The sequence below is a fragment of the Tinamus guttatus genome, unplaced genomic scaffold, assembly GCF_059628265.1.
Source record: "Tinamus guttatus ecotype Peru unplaced genomic scaffold, ASM5962826v1 Tinamus_guttatus_pri_ptg000155l, whole genome shotgun sequence".
NCBI lineage: Eukaryota > Metazoa > Chordata > Aves > Tinamiformes > Tinamidae > Tinamus > Tinamus guttatus.
In genome coordinates this window covers 2,474,725-2,496,150 of record NW_028288689.1, presented here as the reverse complement: position 1 = coordinate 2,496,150, position 21,426 = coordinate 2,474,725, and the positions used below count along the sequence as shown (strand labels likewise).

General features: G+C 38.0%; 1 protein-coding gene across 2 annotated transcripts in view; it reads left to right on the top strand.

Moving 5' to 3' along the window:
• GABRB2 (gamma-aminobutyric acid type A receptor subunit beta2) overlaps window positions 1-21,426 on the top strand; it is a 148,203-nt gene that overhangs the window by 51,117 nt on the left and 75,660 nt on the right. The window lies entirely within an intron of this gene.

Genomic DNA, 21,426 nt, shown 5'->3' with positions numbered 1-21,426 from the left:
GTTTTTCAACCATGGCTTCAGTTAAAACCCAGGCTTTGTTTTATTTTTCTTTTCTTGCATTGCTATTCAGCCTAACTGATGATATGCCGGAAACAATTTCAACTTACGTATTTTAAGAATGGATAAAGATTTCTTTTTTTTTTTTTTTTCTTTGTATAGATTTTGGAGATAAATTGCCATTTTTAGTACCAAGTTATTTGTTTTAAGAACAGATAAGACTATAAATACTTTTAAAAATACACTGTGGATTAAAAGTAATTTTTAGAACTGCTTCCTTAAAGGACTGGACATAAGAAATATTTAGTAAGATTAGAGGAGGAGGAGGAGAGAATAAAAACCTGTATGACAGCTGAACTGATTGTTTATTTAAGTGCTATTCTTTATAAATAATTTTTCATTGAACATCAAATTGGTTTATAGGTCATGCTGATTAAAAAATAAATCAATTTTCTAGTTCTTCACTAAGAAGAGATTTAACTTAAAATGTTTTTTTCAGCTTAATGCCATTATCTATGAATACAGGTGGAGATGTGTTAAAATATACATATTTTTAGTGACTGGACAAATCAACAGAAGAACGTTAGCAGAGAAAGTTTGAAAGCTGTGAAAGGTGATTTTTAACTGCATTCTGACAAAAGATGAGTTAATACGGTGTGAGTAGGTAACAAAAGAGAAAGCATCAGCTAAGAAAGAAATGGAAGAAAAAGTACTTTATTCTAACTTAGAACATCTGCGATTTTTTTAATGAGCAAAATTTCCAATACTTATAGGGAACACTATTTCTTAGACTATATATATATTTTTTTTCCATTTTTGATGTTTTTTGCTACTCTCTGTGAAGGAGCATGCAGTTTAACTTGGTTGCTTTCTGTTCTGATCTGATGGAGACTGCTGTGTGTTTATCCAGTCATCTCACTTGAAAAAATATGGACCGTGATGTTCACATCTAATTCTGATAATCTGTTACTAGTTAGGCTTGAAAATGTTGGGTGCCTTTAGTTTCTTGTTGTATGCATTTCTCAATGTTAAACTTGCAAATATTTTCTAGAAATCTTTTTTGTGACTACTTAGATCAATGAGATACATGGACAAACCTAAGCGATCTTCAAATATTTTAATATGAACTGGTCTTTACATTTTTGGTGTTCTACTTAATTGTCACGCGCTGACTACAAAATCTCGGGGGTGATAAAGCTTAGCCCCTCGCACATGCCAGGAGGTGCTTTTTCTAGGGCAGTAGAGGCTTCCTGCCCTCAGGTGCCCTCCTCGTGCCAGGAAGGCCCCAGACTGGGATGCTAGAGCAGGTCCCACTGCCTCTGGTCTGGCTAACAGCAGGACCGCTGGCCCACTTTGAAAATGAACTTAGTTGCCTTCGCCACTGCACTTAGGTAGAGTTAGTCCTTATTTTCATTGAGCATATGGTAAATCATTTTTTTATGATATGATAAAGATAGATGTGTGGTTTTTAACTTGAAGCTTTTTATTTAATCTAATTAGATGATGTGCTCCTAGTACTTTTTTTTTTTTTCTTCCTCTTCTTTCTTTCTTTTCTGATGTAAATATTTAGAAAATGGTAACCACAATGTCATCCAAAATGCTTCTGGAATAATTCTATTATTCCAACTGTAAAACTTATGCACAACCAAAAGTAAAGGCATTGGAAGCATTATTTTTTTTCTGGTTCAGGGGTTTTGAATGGGGAAGTAGCTTCCTTGTGTATCTAGCAATCTCATATTTTCAATTGATGTGTTTGTGATTATGGATTCTCTGTTCCTCTTAAGATTCTACTTGCTACCTTTTGGGTGCTCTCTTTGCCCTGGGAGCTGATAGAAGCTGACTGAAGGACATGGATGCAGCTTTTATTCCCCGGTGGATTGTAGTGAGGGCTGTAGCAAGCCGACTGTTACCTCATATCTTCCCCCCGCTATTGCTAAGGCAACAGGGCTGTGATGTGTTCCTGGGGAGGAGAGCAGGGATGCTTGGCTGGCTGGCACTGGTCTGGTCTTGTCTCCACAAGGCCAGAACAGGAACCTAATGAGATGAGGGCAAAGCGAGAAAGGGTCCGGGTTTCATCCGTACAACAGCCACAGAGTCCGCTTGGTCCTTTAGGGCAAGAGGGACTGAGTAGCTTCTCATCCTGGGAGACAATTACTAGCTGTAGCAAGGAAACAGTGATTATTCCTGCGTCAGGAAACAGGATGTCAGTTCAACAATTAAAATACTGTAGATCTTTTTGCTACACTAAAACCTGTGGGGAGGGTCCTTAAGTGATGCACTACCTACTTTTTTTTTTTTTTTTTTTTTTTTTTTTTTTTTTTTTAAGGTAAGGAACAGGCATGGAAGATGGGTCTTCATATAGCTGACTTCTCATACAGATTTGCATATGTATAAATGTGTGTGTGTGTGAATATATATGCATTGCATATGAGACTCCTGTACACACATGCAGTTTTGCTAAGTTTTGGAGAAAATAACCTATTTATTGAAGAATAAAAAGTTAAGGATTTTTAGGGATTTTTCTGTAGCTTTTGTGTCATCTTCAGGTTAGAAGAAAGACATGAAAATATTTAGAGCCTAAATGCTTTTTAGCCTTTAAAGGTTTTTAAGTATTTAAATAGTGGGCTTGGATGAACCATTTTTTTGATATTAATTATTTGAAAAAGTAGGTTTGAGAAATCTTGACTGCGCCTGTCTATGTGTGTGGTTCTTATAAATATTTGTGTGTGTCCTTGTGTATATACGTGTATATATACACACATGCAGACAAAATGTTCTCTTAAGGTACAAAAGTGTTGCAAAAGCTGTAATATCATGACTTGAAGTGAGGAATACATGGAATTCTCCCATTTCCTGAGACTTCTGTCTCCCTGTACATCTGGGATATAGTCAGTCTTCAAAAAAGACTGCTGAGGAGATGGCCAACATTGAGACAAACTGCAGTGTCAAAATAGTTCTTCCAGTGTAGTTGGATCATTGACCTCAAAAAATGCTTTCTTATAGACTCTGCTTAATAATGATCCACAGGTAGATTTGCTTAATAAAATACAGAAAAATCTTTCCTCTTCCTTGGACTCATTTAAATGCAGTTTAGGAAGGCCTTACTGGCTAAAATATGCCTTTCAAGCGCTGGTTGATGGATCTTGTTAGCAAATTTGCACACTAGGAACACAATAGAATTAAGTTATGAGCCATATTCTTCTTTGCCTTCACTGAGCTATATAGCAATCTATGATTCTAATATTAAGGTTACATTTTTATGTAACCTTAAATAGCTATTTCAGATAAATTAATTCCAAGTTAATGTGATTAAGGGGCTTGTAATGGTGATATATTAAATATCTGCTGAGTCTAATTTTTCACATATCTCTTAGGAAATTGTGTGTTACTGCCCTTTGGAAAATTGCTGTTGTTGTTGAAGCATTAATTTACTTCATATCATACTTGCAGGATCATAGTCTTATTTCACTATGTATATGCATAAATTGAGATTTCTTTAAATATCAGTCTTTCTTTTCTCTTGTTTCTCCCTCCAAGCATATATGTGTGTATGCATGTTTTATATTTTTATAAATACACACACATGCCTCTGTGAATTCAAGTTCAATGACCTGGATTGTTGTAAGTAAATGCATGGAACTGCAATTGATTTTCTATTATTCAAACGGTCTTAATTTCAAATGTGTAAATGCAGTTGTCCCATTCTGAATTTCTGTTTTGGAAATTGCAAATGATGCTCTTTTGACATTTTTCATAGTTGTTTTTCCATATAGAGCTGATATGAAGGATGCACAGATGCATGTCGGATCCCATTAGATTTAATGCTGGCAAGGTAAATTTTGGGAAGGACTAGGAGGCAGTTCTGTAAGCACCTGGCTCACCCTGTCACTGAAAGGAGACACACACAAATGGCTAGTAACAAATGTAGACGTCTATAGCAGAGCCATGTCCTCATAGCCTGTCCTGTTCATTGCTACAGGACATCAGGCAGGGGCGTGACTGAATTTTGACCAGCTGTTTGGGCAGAACGTGACAAGTGGTTATTTCCAGTTTGAGAGACTTTGTTATTTCTGAGAGGTATTTACCAGTCGCTTGCCTTTTGAGGAGAAAAATAAGGAAAGGGATTTTATTTTTCTTTTTCAGGTTACAGTATGCTATTTGCGAATATGATTGGACTTATTTTCCTAATTAAAAATTGTTTTATTTTCCATTTACAAGAAAATTATTCAAGACCAGGACATTTAATAAACGAGGCACTTAAATCAGCAAAATGAAAGGAAATCATAATAAACAGGCTTAAATTAAGAGTAGCCACAGTGAAAATATATTCATATATGAGCTGGTTTTCAGTAGGATGTTAATGACTGTGACGGTGTATAGAGTAGTGCACTAGAATTTGAGAGGGAAGATTCAAATCTAGGAAAACTAACCAACAGTTTACCGTAGGTTGAGCAAACCTTAAACAAGATATGGAACCCCAGCATGAAAGCGTCCTGAAAAGATATGACTTTAGCTAAATTTCCATACATTAAAATATCAGGTTTATATAATAAAAAATATCAGAAATACCTGGTATGGTAGCTAAGGATTTTGGTTTCATAAGTATACGTATTTTTCCCCTGACTTCTGACACTAAATTTATCTTAAAATACATTTGCAATGATAAAAAATTGTGCCATATTGTGGCCTGTTCTCTGCAGTTAAAGGCAACAGTTCTTCCCTGATTTTGCAGCCTGTGGAGCTAGTGGATTTTTTACATGTTTTTCAGGGCTGAATTGGAAAGTTTGATGAGCAGGTTCTTTGCACTTCGTACTGCTGCTTATTGTGTGTCTGCTTCCTAGGGTGGCCTTAACGGTACTGCCTTCTCTGGTGGGTTTTAATGTGAGGATAAGGAGGAACTGAGGTTAAGTATGATTACAGAAGCAGCTGGAGATGACTGTCTTCCTCATTTCTGCTCTGTTAACTATTTGGCTATTTCAGAGATTTCCCTTTTGCGTATATCTGAGGATTGTGGCCAGTCCTCACAAATGGACTCAAGAGACAGTAACTTGGTCTCTAATAATGAGGACTCTAATAATTGTAGGGCAAAAAGTGTCTTGTACTTCTCTGTTCCCGCTGCAGACAAGATAGATGTTTAGCAACTAACATTTCTGTTTTATTTTTCCTGAAAAATGTAATATACCCAGAAGATGGTGATACTTGCATTCTTTTCGGCCAAAAGAAAGATAAAATGAAGCAGGGCCGTTTTGTCAGAAATGAAAGGCTTGTTCCATCTGAAAGACTACAGTTTTATTTGCAAAGACTTATTAAATAAGTTGCCAACTATAAGCTTCCGAGCCAACCAACAATAATTCCTATTTGACAAATATAATGTAGTCAAGCTTTATCGGGTTTTTATAGCTGCTATAGAATTATGTGCATGAGAGTCTTGCTTTGTCCTCTCTTTATTTCTTGCTAAGAGCATTGAGTCATGTGAGTTCAAAATAGTCCTGGAGGCCTGGGTTTTGTATTGCCCCAGCTGTGCCTTCCGCTGCCTGCTCGCTTGCGCTTTTGCTTGTTTGGAAATTCACACTGTTGCAAATAGGCTCTCCTACATTATTCTCTACTGAAATAGCCTTAGGCATTTTCATTCTATTAACAGACTTGTTCAGCAATTTAGCTTCTCATATACAGCTTATTATCTTCAAAATCTGATGGACAGTATAAAAATGGAATCTGTTTCTGAAGCCTTTAGTTTTCAGAGGACTGTAGAAATTGAGGTGGATTTTGCATGCCAGACATTCTTCAATAAATTGTTTGAACTTTATTTTGCTGCTTTTTATAATTTTTTTTCTCCTGATACTATAGCTTTTTTTTTTTTTTTTTTTTTTTTTGTAAAATATAAACACAACTTTTCAGTTAGAAATTCAGTACCCCAATATCTTTGACGCTGTCTGGAATTAAGGTGATGCCCTTGGACTGTACACCCCCTTCAAATACCCCTGTGATCTCTGAACTTCTGAACTGGGGACAGGAGGTTGCTTTGCAGGCTGTGTCCCTGAGCCTGGTAACTGTGCAGTGGACCAGCATTCCTGGGAACATCCTTCTGATGGAGCTCTGAGCTGGGCAGCCCTCAGTCCAACTGGAGTCTTTTCTAGGCTCAGAGGAAAGAGCTAAACTCTCTAATGAGAGTAAATGTAATGAGTAAAAAATGCTACTGTGAGACACTGCATTGTCACTGTGGTGTCACCATGCCACCCTGCCTCCCAAGTCGTGTCTCAGATTAGTATTGCCCTTTGTAAATTTTATAAGCATCATGTATATCTTCATGAGGATATTGCAAGTGCTTTTTCAGTGACATGACAACACCAGTAAATGTGTAACAGGGATTTGAAGGCCAAAAATCACGGCATTTACTCAATACAGTGATGGAAAAATTCAGGTTGGAGCTGTTGTCAGAAATGCAGAGACTGTACAGTAAATAAAGTGTGCAGTAGCTGTCTAAAGAATTTATTTTGTCCTCAGCTACACACAGCAGGTTGCTGAACTTTGGGTATTACTTCTTGTCATTCTGTGTGTCTTGCTTAAAGACAGCCAGCCTGAAGCTTTTGATAATGACAGTGAGGGCAAATGAAGAATTGCAAAGAGCATATGAAGAAGCACTATGTTTGAGGGAGAATTGTTTGAACCTGAGAATTTCAGGGCCGTGAACAAGCATTCCTGTTATGTTTACTGGGACTTACACGTGGTAGTTTTTTTGTGCTAAAGCTTGTGCTCATAGGTGCAGTTACAGATCTATCGGTTGCCAGCACTTGCTGAAGTTAATTCACAGTCTGGCACAGTTTTATTTAGACTTGCATGAGAACGGTGAGGTAAATTGGATTTCTGTGTCCAAATTATAGATGGTGTTAGGACATACATATGCATTCATAAGAACCATTAAATCTTGCATATAGGTGTTTAAAGCAGGAAACTTCTGAAAACAGGCAGAAATAATTGCAAGTGTAATATAGTCCCACGTCAACTTGTGCATCTGCTGTGAAGACAAAACTCTGAATTTCCTAATAACCTTTATGCAGAACTGTGAGAACACAGCATCATATGAACTAACAGTTCCCGCAGTGTGCTGGGGAGGAGGCAGTGCCACCATCTCAAGCTTATTTGAAAAGCTGGCACAAGCCAAGGCAGATAACAGCTCATGTTTTGCCTGGTGAATTAGATCCAGCATGTAAGTAAAGGAAAAACCTAGTTTTAAGGTTAACTAAACAAGGTATTGGCTCTTCTTGTACAGTTCTACATGCCAGATTCTGTTTTCCTTGCTCATGGAAATAGATCCATGGAAAGTCCTGAGGGATTCCCTGCAGAACAGCTACTATTATTTCTAATGATCGACAAGGCGAAGCCCTGGACTTGCTCTGTGACATGAAACAAATCATACAACTCATCTGCCCCAGTTGTTCCATATATTAAATCGGAATAGTAAAACTTGGCTTCTAACAGGGGTGCTGTGAAGACTAATTAATTAGTTTGTAAAGCGTTTTGATCGCATAAAACACTATGTAGATGCCAGGCATTATTATGAAGAGTTATAAAATGCCAGCCTTGATAGGCACCTTGGGATAGCTGTTTTATAGATACAAATCTGTGCCGTTCTCCTTAGAATTATACTGTTCCAGTCTTCCTGTGCAAGAGCACATGCCAAAAATTGGCTCATTTTAGGAAAGATGCAATTTTTGGAATAAAGAGAGTATCACTGATTGTCATAAATGTCTTTTTCAATTAGGGACTGGTAGATTAAAGGCACATTTTGCTGTAGGATTTGGCGTAGTATTATTTCAAAACACCTCCATCTGCAGCAGGAGGGCCTGTAGCTGGATTTTGGATACTTCCCCTATCTGAAAGAAAAGAAGATATTTTTCTGCCTCAGTTCCTTTATTAGAGCAGAAGTATGGGATAAGTATTCTAGAGGGTCTCTTACTTTTATATGAAGTGCTGCTAAATCATTAGTATGTGAATAATTAATTCAATTAAGCTTAATAAGAAAGAAGCTTTAAGTCACAGGAATCTCTTCCACTAATGGCCCTATTACCCAAGATTATTACATTGCCATGAAGTGAAAAAAAAAAAATCTAAGTTTTATTGCCTAACAGAAAAATTATGGCATTTACTCTATATTAGCAAGAAAAAAATCCTACAGCTATTGAACCTTGTAATAGATTAAGTTGCTCTAAGGTTTCTTTAGATAAACTTATCTCAAAAATAAATAGAGGTCATCAAGCACGCAAACTTGAATCAAAATTTAAATATTAGCATAATTTAGAACTAGAATAACAAATCTGTCTCATCTCCCTTCTGTGATGTCTTTTATTTATATCATTTTAGCTGGTAGTTGATAATCCTGACAATGGAAGTTTTCCTGTAGGAAGGATACATGTAAACTCATTGCGGAATGCTCTAAACTAATGAGATGGATATTAAGGGTCTGTCTAAAGTGACTGTGTGTTTGTATAAATACAGAACTTATACACATGAGTTAATTGGATTAGAGTCAGAGCCTTATGAGTGAAGCTTTAAGACATGCAATTGTAAAGTGGGAGGTGGGAAGAGGAGTTTGGAAGTAACGAAACCTCTTTGATTTCCTGTCTCTGTGGGTCGACTCTTAGCTGCTCTTTCTATTGTGTAGATGAGATGTCTCCTACGTGTTTATGAACATTATCAGGTGAGGTCACTGGATGCTGTTTCTTAAAATAAATATTTCCCTCACAACATGCTTTATTTGGAGATGATAAAATTTGGGAATATTTTTCATTCCACTTAAATATCTACTTTTACTTTTTTCCACAAAAAAAAAAAAAAAATCAGAGAATGTCTGTTTGGAGAAAAAAAAAAAAAAAAAAAAAAAGAAGCACTGATTGCTCCCCTACTGTTTTATCTTATTTTCTTATGGATTTTGTTCAACATGATAAAATAGTTTCTGGAAAATAAGAGTTGTCAATACTTCTATTTTTATTTATTTATTAAAAACAAAAACAAAAACCTAAATTGTTCCCTCAATAGTCCCATCACTTGGGACTATTTTTTATTTCTTTACTCCTCTGCCAATTTACATTTCAGTTGTTTCTCAATGTGTAAAGGACTCCAGGAGGAGCATTTCCTGGAATTGCATTCAGATCTGCTTGGAAGAAGAGAAACCACAGGATAAGTAGAAAGAGAGACTTTTTTTTTTTTTTTTTTTTTCTTCTTCTTTGCATTTCCTCAAGTCTGGAGAAATTACAGAATATTGCTAAATGTCTGCAGAGCGGTGTTTTTAAGCCATGCTTATCACAGACCTTTAGACTGTAATACGGCAATTGGAATTAGCCATTCAGTGAATAGTTTTTTCTTCTGTAAATCATGTGTGCAAAAAAAAGTACTTTTTTAATGCTTTTTCCTTCTAAATTTTCATTTCTGGAACACGCTGTTTTTTTCTAGTCTAGAACTGTGCAATTTAAATGGAGAGATGCAGAAAAACTTTGGAAAAAATGTTCTTTTAAATTCGCTAGAGTGCCATCTGTATGAACAGATGGGCTAAATATCTCGGGGCCAGAAGGAGCCCGCACGATGGAGTCGGGAGGCCGGGGCTCCGTGCGGATGCGCTCGCGGTGCCGCAGCCGAGCGGGCCGGAGCGATGCCCTGGGCGCGCTGGCCCCGAGCCCCATCCCCCGGGGCTGCTGTCTGCGACCAAGGGGCTCGTTGTAGCCACTGCCCTGCCAGGCCCTGCCGCGGGGCCGCTCCGCTCTGGGCAACCGCCAGCCAGGAACAAATGTTCAGATCTGAAATTATCCCCACTTGTGAGCGATAAATCCATATTCAGCACTTCGTGGTGAGAACTCGTAATGCCTTCTCCATCTTCCTGCGGTAGTCGTGAATGCATCACTGCTGAGAGCAGCCATAAGTTCCTTTAAAATAAAAAATACAGAATATATAGTGTATACGTGTGTAGTATATATTGTAGAATGTACATGGTATCTTTCAGTTAGTTATTTCTGTTGTACAATGTATGTTATCAGACAATGTCAAGTTACAAATGTGCCAGCAAGTTACAGCTTCTAATTTTTCATTTACTTACAAGGGTTTGTCATGGACCTATGTTTTGAAACTCTGTCATTCAAAAATATTTGCTGCAATATTATTCTTCAAATAGTGAAAGTATGACTTTTAAATAACTTTTCTCCAAGTCCTGCATAGATCTGTAAAGCCACTAGGAATTATAAGGCTAACATTTGTCTCCCCTCAGAAAATCTAGAGAAGACATTCAGGAGCACTGCTAGGAGAAGGTAGTTTTATTCTGCTCTAAAAGGTGTTGGATGTCACCACTTTGCCTGCTTAAATTGCTTATGGAAAGTTTATTCAGTATATATCGAATAATATCATGACACATTCTCTTTTGTGTCAGAATGGGAAAAACAAGGAGTGAGTAGCTGTTGAGAAAGTAGTTTTGGCAACTCTATCGTTTGCATTCACCAAGACTTCTGTGATATGCATAGGATGGGAGCATTCCAGCATTCATTCTCCAGGCTTTTTTCCTGCTTGTTTTCTTAGAACCAACTTTTTTCTTTTCAATCTATAACATCTGTCAGTTCTGATCCTACTCCCATTTAGTGGTCTTCGGATAAATATCAGAAATGTTGAAACAGGTGAATTTTTTTTTTTTTCTGTATCATCTGTTGTCCCTAGGTTCACTCTGCTTTTTCTCATCTGCTGCCTGTGATTTTTGCTGCTGCCCGTTTTGAAGCTGTGATTCCTGGTGGGAATGCAGCAGGACATGGGTGCGAGGACAGGCACAAGGAGCAGGGCAGTGATGCCTCTCCAGCTGTGTAGCAGAGTAAGGGCCTCCATATCTTTTCTGCTCAAGTGGAAGTGCATTTAGATTTACTGTCCTAGGACACATTAGCAATTCGTGACCCCTAGGACAACTTAGTTTAGCCAAGTTATTTCTCCTCCTTGTAGGAAATATTATTATTTCTTTTTGTTTTCAGTGGAGGAGAAGAGGAAAGAAAAATATCCCATTTGAAACTGTCTTCATAAAAATGTTTTCAAGATCACGACTTGAAATCATAGACTATGGCCTAAGTTTTCTTTTCAGTCCTTAAAGGTAGAAACTAGGCTCAAGGTTTCCTATAGTGATCTATTTAGTCAGAAAAGTTATATCACATGAAAGATTCACAGTAGATGTACTCAACTAAAGTATTCAAGGTCACAATAAACCTGCAGATAGTCTACTTGTACCAAAATAAATCCCTCATTAAAAAGGTTAATTAAAAAATAGGACTTATGACCTAAGTGGTAAATTGTGGATGTCTTCTAAGGCTGTACTCAGTTTAAATTTATTTCCTATTCAAGTCAAGTGTTAAGCAGAAGGATGAACATTTTGTAATCTCAGAAAAGTGTTTCAGTGGGCTCGTATGTGTAAAGATACACCACTGCTAATAATAATCAGTCTTTCTGCATGGTCCTTTTTTTTCTCTAAAACATTTATTTTGCTTTTAAACAGATGGTAGCCAAATATTTTAAACGATCAGTATCGCTATCAAGTATCAGTATAACTGATATTGCATAGAAAGAAACACTCCAACGCATTTTTATATGCTTGTGTTTATGCAGAATGTTCTTCTGTAAATTGAGTTGCATTTTATGTACGAGAATGCTGTAACTTTAATTTATAGTGAACAGAAGGCTTATCACACTCTTAGTAGACATTTCTGCCAAAGTGTGACATGTCAAGCAGTGAAAGCCACTTGAAAAAAAGCTTAGAAATCCCCTGAATTCAGATGACCCACAGTATGTTTTGGCGTGGTCAGCTGAGAATATAAATGATTTATAGACTTTTCTGATAAGCTTTATCCTTTCACTGAGAGATTATGATCTGTTTTTTCATTTTATCCTTATCCCTATAGAAGATACAACTTATCTTATGCATCTGATTCTGTATGTAAGAAGTAGAAATGTCAGTCAATGCACAAGATGGGAAACAAGACAAAGATTAGAAGGCATGCAGAAAATCAAGTATCTGTCCCTCTTTGCTTTTTTGTATTATTTACATTAGAAATATATTTCACAATTATGTTACAGTCACTGCATTTAATTTTCAGCTAATATCAGTAGCACCATGCAGCTATAAACATTAGTTGGTGGCCTGTTTCTGCAAGAAAAGTTTAATTCTGATGCACAAATCTTCTGCTGTGGTTTTCCTGAAAAGTTTCTAAATTCAGAAATATATATATGGCAATTCGTTGTCATGATTTAGAGAAGAGGTGAGTATTGTTGCTGTTGCATTTTTCAAATAGGTAATGGAATAGCCATAAGAAGGAAATGCCATTAGTCATTTTATTTTCATACAACGCTTGTACGTGTTTAGCAAAATACATTAGAGAGTTGAAGTAGGTAAGCAAAAAAAATTGTGGAGCTGCTGCTTGTTATATGCACGCACACATGGAATAAGTCCTCCCTTAACCAAGAAGATTTAGTCAAGGTCAGTTACTTTTTGTAGCCTTTCAGTTTCAGATGCAATAAGATATTTTTGGCACAGAGAAGATATGGCATTTCAGGGAAATGATTTGCATATCATTAGAACTGAAGGATATTGATGAAATATTTGCTGCAGATGTTCAGGAAAGTGTTCTTAATTTTTTTTTAATAACGCAAATATGTTAAGCGTAAAACCTGGGCCTGAAGTCTCTTCCAGGTACCTTCTCTGCAAGATTCAATGCATCTACAAGCAAGGCTTTGTGATGTTTGAAAGAACACACTGAGCTTGCCAGAAGCAGCATTGCTGATTGCAGTGGTAATCTGAGGGCTCGAGTGCAAGTTACACTCTGGAAGAGATATGAATTCCACTACTTGAGAGGGGTTTTTTGGTGGTGGTGCTGATGTGGTGGTGGTGTTTATTTTTTTAATTCCAGGATTAGAGAGAAACCTTCCCCTGAGAGGATGCCCTTGGTGTGGGGACGTATGTGTGGCCTCACTTGTGGGGCAATTTCTGTTCAGGTCAGGCTTCCTATCTTCTTCTTGCTGTTTTCTCCCCACTTGGAGTGTAAAGACATTTACAAGACATTTAAGCATAGTATGTTTTTTCATGTAATGTCAAAATCTTGACATGATTTCAAATCTGCCTACAGACGTTGTGTGGGAATGTCTCAGAACCAGATAGTGTGCCTGTTTTCCATTTTTTCCCCTTTGCTTTTGTATATTGTTTCTGTGAGTATTGAAGGCGTTTTGTGTGTATTGAAGGAGAGAGACTCTTGTTTCATCTGTCTTATCTGGTCACATTTTGTCTGTTTCACCTCATTTAATTTTCTTGAAGTTTCCTCTGTTCATTTTATTTCAATACCGCTTTAATTTAAATACAAACCTGTGACCCGTGGGATTGCTGGGAAAAATATCATGTGTTCTGGCCATGGAGGCAATGGTGAGACTGATAGAAGGCCATGAGAGTGGTAGCTGTGGGAATACTGCTGCACAGAATTGCAGATTAAAAGAGGCCATGGAGAGGACTATTTGGTTAATGCCTGTAAATCTTTCAGAATGCAAGTAAATATATTACCTTCAGTATTTGTTGTTGTTAGAGATTCTGATTAGAAAGTTGCTCAGGAAAAGGTATAGATGATACATCAATATAAGAGTTAGAAAATACACATCCTCAATAGATGCAGTGTATAAGTTCTGTGGATGTACTACACACCCTCAATAAGGAAGGGAATGGTATGAGTGAACCTAATGAAAGACAAAACGCATTGATGATTTTTTTTTTCTCTTTTACTTTTTTGAATTATACTTGTCAGCACAAGAAGTGAAAAAAATAGCTATTAGCTTTGTTTAGCTTTAGTTTACTTTGTTTTCATATCACATCTTGTCTGGTGCTAGATCTCTTACTAATGGAGAAGCTGATAAACCTTGAAGAAATAGTTCTGAATGTCACTGCTCTGTTCTGTTACCTGCGTCTCTGAAGTCTGTGAAGTAGGGTCAAAATCTGGCTCACTTATGTTTTGTCTGCAGGAAAAAAAAAAAAAAACCCATGTTGTAGAATTGTAGATGCCTTTCTCCTTATCTTGATATTTTCAGAATTTTAAATTCTGTTTTGCTTTGAGAGAAATAATCAGGAAGTGGTTTACTTTGTGTTTATCAGTCTTGCCAGGCATGAACATGCAAAAAGTTTTATTACTTGCAATTGCTTAATATTTAGCAGGTCTATTACATCTTATCAATTAGTGACCATGGAAAATTTGCTGTCGAAAGTGTTTTTCTAATACAAAGTAGCAGTTCAGACCTATTGTAACAAAACATCTTCTGTCCTCCCTGCTCAGAGAGTGATATTGCTGCCCGGAGCAGAGCATCAGCTCTGCATTAGGCTTCATCCTTCTGCTTGAAGATCTTAGTGAAGCCATTTTCCAGCTAAAAACATGGTAGCGTTTCCAATTAGATCACCAAGGGCCTCTTGGCATTGGCACAGAGGGGCAATGTTGTCAAAAAAGGGATCAAAACAGGGAGGTGCCTTCCCTTTTGCCGTGTGAACACTACTTGTGCACTGTTTTCAATTCTGATCCGTACTGAAAACAAACTGCCGGGTGATCATGGATCTGGGGCTGATAGCAGAGTGGCAGCTGGAGCGTTGGTCCATCATCCCCCCCAGTTTGTGATTGATAAAATGTATTCCGAGTCCTGACCAAGTGATCCTGCTTCCTTGTTTGCATCAAGGATGCATTATCCTCTCCTCTCTTGGCTTTGCTTAACACCCTTTCTGGTTCTGCCTCATCACAATGTGCTCATCTAGGCTTTCTGATCAGCAATTTTCTAATGTAAAGTCTGTACAATCTCTAAATCGTTTGGAATGCTAGTTGCATTTTTTCAGGTCAAGTTTTCATTCAATTATAGACCTTGTTTATTTCTTGAGTCATCACTTTGCTCTAAAATTTGCAGTGTGCTGCCTTTTTTTTTTTTTAAACTTTCTGTAAAATTTGCTTGAATTGTGGCGAGGGGGGCATGGGTAGCTTTAGATCATCAGCATTCGATTATCAGTTTATCTTAATGTCATGCTTCTGCTTACTAAACTGCCCCTTCAAAATGCACCGTTTTCATCTACCTCCAGTGAGACCCTTTTTAGAGCACTGTTTGTGGATCCACTGTGACAGCTTCAGTCTATGGTGAGTTTTATTTCATTTGCCTAATGAAGATGAGGATCTTGGCTAATGACTATGCGGTCGTAAGTGATGATGCTTTTCCCTCCTACTCTCTCGTTGCTAGAACATATATTAATGGTGCAGATGGTAGAGACTGAGCTGTGTGATACTTGCTTTCCATCTCCTCCTCTCATGACATTTACACCATGCTAAGAGGGTGTATTGCTATCTCCTTATTTATGAGGGTTTATGTGATTCATCACCTTTCTTTTAAATCAAATACTGAGATTATATCTTGTTGCTAAGAGGCAGAATTTGGATGTGCTTTCTCTTTTTGAGCACACCTGTGTCAAGTTTTGCCTGAAACCTTTAAGCAAATCACAGATGAGAGCTGAGTGTTCATCTTCATTTATACTGAAAATGTGTGAAACTTGCAGCGCCTGTGTTAAGTGAATAGCTACAACTCATTCCTCATGATTCATAGACTTTACAGGGACTCTACTAAGCCAGAACTTAATCCAGAATTTATATGTTTTCCATTGCAAATATTTTTCAAAGTACTAATAATCAAGTGGAATAGTATATGACAGGTAAAAGCAAATGTCTCTCTGTATTTTGCTATTCTTTCTTCTTTTTGTATATATTTTTTTTCAATCTTAAATTGTTACAGAAAGAACAGGAATAATTCTAACACAACTGTTTAAATATTAATTCCCTGAATTTTTTTTTCCTTTGTTGGTGCCATTAGTCTTTTCTGAGCATCCTACTCATCAGATTACCTGCTACTGTTTCTTTTACATTATAATATTGCTTTTTCTGTGTTCAAATATTTCTTGTGTGTGTTCTTTACAGAAGAACAGAATGAATAATCTTTCAGTTATTCTTAATTTAAAGGCCTCTCTGTTTTTAAGTATCTTTCCTAGGTTCTTGATCTCTCTTTGCAAATACTAGGTCAAGTGGTTCTGGTCTTCATACCTGCCTTAATTTGTGCTTCATTTATTTAGGGAAGATCCTGTGTTGTAGATATTGATCAAAAGAAGTATAGGATTATTCTTTTCAAGTGGTTTGTGCAAATAGAGAGACTCTTTCCTGTCAATGAAAGTGGTGCCCCTCATGTGTCTCTCTCTCATCTCTATGTACTGTGTGTGTGGCAATATAAGGATTAATTACCTCTGTACCTGCAGCTGGTTGCAAGGGAGGGTCGTAAGCCTTGGGGTCACAGAAGTGTGATTGTGAGGACTTCATTAGTATGCATTAAGGCTGCAGAGTTAGAGGATTGCAAATATGAGCAGAGAACTGTAAGAAGAAGTAGGAAAGAATTGGAAGGAACTTCTATGTATGCAGAGTTGGGAGCTTGCATCCTGTGCATGAGGTGTTCTTGGTTCCTGCTCTTCTCTATATAAGAAAATTGCAAAGGTTTTGCATAACATCTATCTTGACTCTCTGAGTAAGGTACTGGTATTCTGCATTTAGCAGGGTCTCTGCTGTTCCAAGATGAGAGAATCGATCAGAACCTTGTTAAGAGGCTGCAGTCATGGTTGAAGTAGTTGAGTAGAAAAGTACAATACTAGACTAAAGGAAAAACTGAGACAGGCCTCCTGCAGCACAGGCAGGCTTGCAGGCTTCCTTTAGGGTTGTAAATGTGAGATTGACTGATGAAAGGTTAATTAAGTACAGCCTTTTTGAGCAAGGTGGTTATCATCCCTGTGTCAGTATCTCTGTAACATTAAGGGTTAAAATATAAGCAGGCTCCATCTGGCCTCTGAAGACCTGCTTCCTTAATGAAGTTGTGATGTTTGTATTTTCAACCTTATTTTATCAACTTGGAGGAACATCAGGGACAGACATTTCGTATAAATGTTGCAAAACTGCTGACTTGATCTGCTAAGTTTTCTGCTCTGTGGCGAGAAACGAGTCGTACCACCTGAAGAACTTGGAAAGTCCCCAGCTCTAGCTTTAGGTTAAATGCGCATGTGTATTGCATGACAGTAGTAATGAATTCTGGTCAACGCTTGAAATATCTGAAAGCAAATCTGTAAATGAAATAGTGCAGTGTTGTGACAATCAAAAACAAAACAAAAAAAACCTAGATGGTTCTTTCACCTGTGTAGCATTTAATTAGATACTTGGGAATGTGTACTGTGAAACGAATAAGTTGGAGAATACTAGCACTGGTTTATACAGGATGATCTTGCCTGTTCAAGACATGATAGAGATCATTTTTATTCACCCTTTCCTATTTCTTAGTGAAGCAACCTGCTTGCCCATAGGAGGGTGGGAGCTTCAGAGCATTGCAGTCAGTGCTGCCTCGAGCTGTTATTTTTCCAAAGCTCTTCAGAAATCATTGCTATACTATAGCCCATAAAGGGAGTGGCATGAACTATTATTATCCTTGGACACGGAGAAAATTAAAAGATGTTCTAGCCAGGTGGTATTAGAAATTGTTGTGTTGTCTCCATCATTTGGTATCAGACACTAATGTCAATGTGTTGTTGCTCATACTGTGAAAAACAGCTTTTAATGTATGAAAGAGATGTTCTGTACTTTTCAGATGGAAATTCCTCTGCTAAAAGGCCAATTTGATGTAGTAGGAGAACAAGCTATTGAGTTTTGAACTTCCCTCTTTATAAAGGCGACTTTCGGGAAGTGCTAGGAAGTTTTCTAGCAAGTGCTGCCTTGGTTGCTGGAGAATCCCCTGTTGTAGACATTCCTTGCCCAGGCTTGGTTTGGGTGTGCAGTCCATGCCTCGCCGTAGGGCTGAAGGGGACCCGGCAGCCCCCGGCTCGCTCTCATGTTGGGGGATGAATCTGAACCTGGTGTGCAAGAGATGCTCTCATCTTGTGGGCTTATGCCCATGTGTCATTCACCTCCGAGTTCCTGGACTCTGTAATCAAGTATATGCTTTCCGGATAAATATAATGCCCTGAATTTAATTTACTGAGTTTGAGGGTGCCTTGTCCTATTGTTTATGCATAAAAGACTTTTCATTGAAGGACAGGAATAATTTTAGAATATGCAGAGGCTGTAGAAATAAAAAATAGAGGTATAGTGATTCACCTCCCACTGCAGATTGACTACTTAATAAATTCCTGTATTAGAAGGAATAGCGTGGGAACAGGTTCAACCTAGGTGAGCATTGCTTTTGTCAGTGAATGTGAATTTGCTGTGGTTTTAGGATTTCTCTGCTGCCAGTTGCACTCTCATCTGCCGCAGATGTGAACCAGCTGTGACTGGTCTCTTGGAGAAAGAGGAAGTCTCATGACTTGCCATCTGCATGTGTTACGTGAAAAGCAATGGGAGACTTGTTTTCTCAGTTAAATTTTAAAAAGTATACAATGAAGAGAAGGTGGGTTTTTTTAGCTACCCTGTGCTTTGACTCTCTGCAGTATGAAGTGCTCAAAATGTGTTTTGGGATATATAAGTGTTAAGAGATACCCACTGTTTATATAAATATAAAGAAAACAGAGACCTGATTAAACTCAGGTGAGAATCAGCTGAACTCTTCCTGTTCTCTTTGAAAGTCAGGTCATATCTTGAGTGATAACAGAACATTGTGTGCAGAATCATCTGCAGGTTGCTTGGCAGGGCAGAGGCAATTATCTTCCAAATCTAATTGCTTTATAGATTGAAACTACCAAAAAAAAATGATATTGCGTTAAATATATTCATAAACAAAATATTAATGGTCATTAGGAGGAAACACTTTTTTCGGTGTATAGATTTTAGTATTTCAGCCTCTGAGATCGTGTTCCAGGAAATTTCAAAGATCAACTGAAAGATCAGCTGAATAACCGATGTTTACAAAAGCAGGCTATATATGCAGCACTTCTATTTATTGACATTTCCAGTGTTTCCTGTCAGGCTTTCAGTTCTTCTTGCCAGTGTGACAGAATGTCAGAAGTTTTCTAACATTTCTGTTTGTAGCAAAGTTAAAATCTTTCAACTGAAATGAAGATGAGGAAGGCAAGTGTCAAAACTGAACTTCCCCACTTGGGCACGATGTAGCCCTTGTGAAATAGGGTGGATTTCAGCAGGATAGCTAGAATTAATGCAGATGCCTCTTAATTGCAGTAAATATTCCTGTCTCTCTGAAATTTCTGCAAATATTTGAATAGATTTGACTCCTCTTTAAAGATAACAGCCAAATGCTACTGTCGTAGCATCGTGCATCGATGTACCCTTAATTGAAGTTGAATTGCTCTGAAATGTAGAAATGGGTTTGGAAATGTAAAAGGAAAGTGTGGCTTCCATTATTCCAAATTAATATTGCTGAAAACAAAAATCAAGAGGTAATGATAATGTTCCATGCATGATAAATCAGGTAGAAAGTGACTGAATTCTTCTGCAGCTTGAAAGCAATGCATGTATTTGGTGTCTAAAATGGACCAGATATGAAATGGAGGATATTGAGAGCATAGCTTAACACTGCAGATGAGAAGAGTACTAAGGCTAGGCAAGACATGTGGATTGTGAGAGGAGCAATTTTAAGCAAATTATTTTGATATCGTCCAAAATATGTGTGTGTGTGTATACATATGTATATTGTTCTAGAGACTTAAGTATCAGGGCAGTAAGAAATATGTCTTGGGAAAGAAAAGAGGGAGAATGATCAGAAATGGTTACAAAGAGTGTTCTCCATGGATATCTGCTTGCAGGCTAGACTGAGTAGGAAAAATAGCAGAGATTAAGATAAAATGTACAGAAAATGCTGTTCGTGTTTTGTTCAAGTCTTAGAGCTAGCTTAAAGCATTTATTAATGAGGAAACATGCTCTTCCTTTTCCAAATTCCTGCTATACATACATATACATATATATATATATATATATATATGTATAGGTATATTGCTTGTTCTCCTCCCTCCCCCATTCCTCCCCTCCCCCAAAAAATCCTATTTTTTTGTGTGCTTTTGAGACTTTAAAATTCTGCCTGTTCTTCAGAAAGAACTTTCTCATTCTTATTTACTTGGATCAATAGCCTCAGTACTGCCCAGTGGTGGAGGTGGCTGTAAATGCGACAGTGCTCTCAGAAGTGGGAGATCCTGCCCCAGGGACATCTCTATAATTTCACTGTGCCCTTTCTGATTCTAGTAGACTTCCCAGGTCACGTTGTATTTCTCTGACAGCTTGAAATTGGCCCTCAGTTCTGCTGTGCTAAGCGTGTGAGATATCATGGTTTTGAAAACTGCCAGGGGAACTGGCCACTGACATGTGTGCATTTTATCTATATATACACATACACACACATATATATGTTATATAATACATATGCATATGTGTGTATTACATAAGAATAATGCTAACTTTGTATATCTCTTTGTATATCTAAATAAAATGTTAGTTTTATACTTATGTACTACTTTGTCATTTGTTGTTTGGCTGAGTGAAGTGTATGAAGGCCAAATGGAATCAGTGGTGCTTTGGAAATGCTCAGCCGTGAACGTGATTGAATTGTTCTGAATGTTTCAAAAGTACTTTGTTTTAGTTTTTGTTTTGCTAGTGCCTGAATACCTTAGCACTGCAAAATCTGTTATGGGAAGACAAGAAAGAAACAAACAACCTATTGTCACAGGAGAGTGAAGGATTGCCCACTAGATACAAATCATGGTCATTTTGCAATGCTGCCCTGATGGCAACATGCTATATCTAGACAGCGGTGGTGTTAAAGCAAAGACATAGCCTGTGAGGGCAGCATTTCAGATGCTTTGTAACTTTAAAGATCTATGTTATTTGTTTGTATTATTGCTTTGTTGTTATTGACAGCCGATATTACAGCGATACTTAAAAATATATCAGTAGGGTAGAATTATGTTTCTGGATAGTCTCCTGCTGTTCCCTAAATGCCAGAGCAAAGCTTAAATATCTATTTGCAAAGCAGGAGATACTGATCTTATGGCAATAATCAATTCCAGCGACACGTGGTTGCTCGTACCGAGTGATTAGAGCAGGTTCAATCAGCTCGTTCCGTAGCCGCGTGGTCCCGGGGCAGGGGCTCGGGGCGCTCTGCGAGCCGAGTGGGGCTGACGCGTGGGGAGCGGGCGGCCGCCATGCGGAGAGCGGAGCTGCGGCCCTGCGAGGCCGTCGTTGTCCTGGGCTGGGCACGGGGTGCCTGTGCGTTCCGCAGACAGGTTTTTACTTCAGGTTTCACTGAACCTTTTGCTAGTTGGGCCCCTCTCCGTGGCAGAGATGGGGTCTGTGTGTGGTACCGGCGTGAGTAGCTTTCTGCAGCAAGAACCTCGAGGGGGCACAGAGGGCAGTTCCACTGCGGTGCGGGTGTCACTGCGCTGTAGGGGACACC